We start from the raw sequence: 672 nt of genomic DNA on the forward strand, positions 1-672 counted from the left end.
AATAACTCATCCGGACGATCTATTAATAGCAATAATTTTAGTATATCTGAGCTACAAATTCATACAACCGATTTCAGCAGACGGAACAGATTTTAAAAACGGTGACGAATTCAAATAAAATATATAACAATAAACAATCTGACAACGTGATATTGGTATTGTAAAGAATGATTTTAATGCTCTGTCCCTTTTAATTATACAAACTTATGGAATCAACGTTGCCAGATTGCTTATGAACTCATTTCTGACCCGTGGGACACGAACGAAGGCAACTGAGTGACTATTGAATTATGTACGATCTTTCTTTTGTATTTGACTATTTGGCTGACAAGTCACGTTCTATCATGTAATATATATATATATATACAGGTGATTTTTTTATCATAACCCACTCAATTACTTACAGAATAATAATAATATAAAATTTTTTTTTTATTACTATCTTTAGTTACACATTATTCTTGAATTATTAACTATGTAATACTTTTTAAGTTCATCCCTTATGCCTGGTAAGGGTGTCAACTTTGTTTTTTTAAATGGTAACACATATTTTTAATTTAATAAAATGTTCGAGTTTTTAATTCAATAATAAATGGCATTTGAATTTTTAATAAAACTTAATTTGTTTATTAGATATAAACATTTAAAGTTTCAAATTTTTGAGTTAATATA

The sequence above is a fragment of the Daktulosphaira vitifoliae genome, unplaced genomic scaffold (genome assembly GCF_025091365.1).
Source record: "Daktulosphaira vitifoliae isolate Bord-2020 unplaced genomic scaffold, ASM2509136v1 Scaffold_471, whole genome shotgun sequence".
Taxonomy (NCBI): Eukaryota; Metazoa; Arthropoda; class Insecta; order Hemiptera; family Phylloxeridae; genus Daktulosphaira; species Daktulosphaira vitifoliae.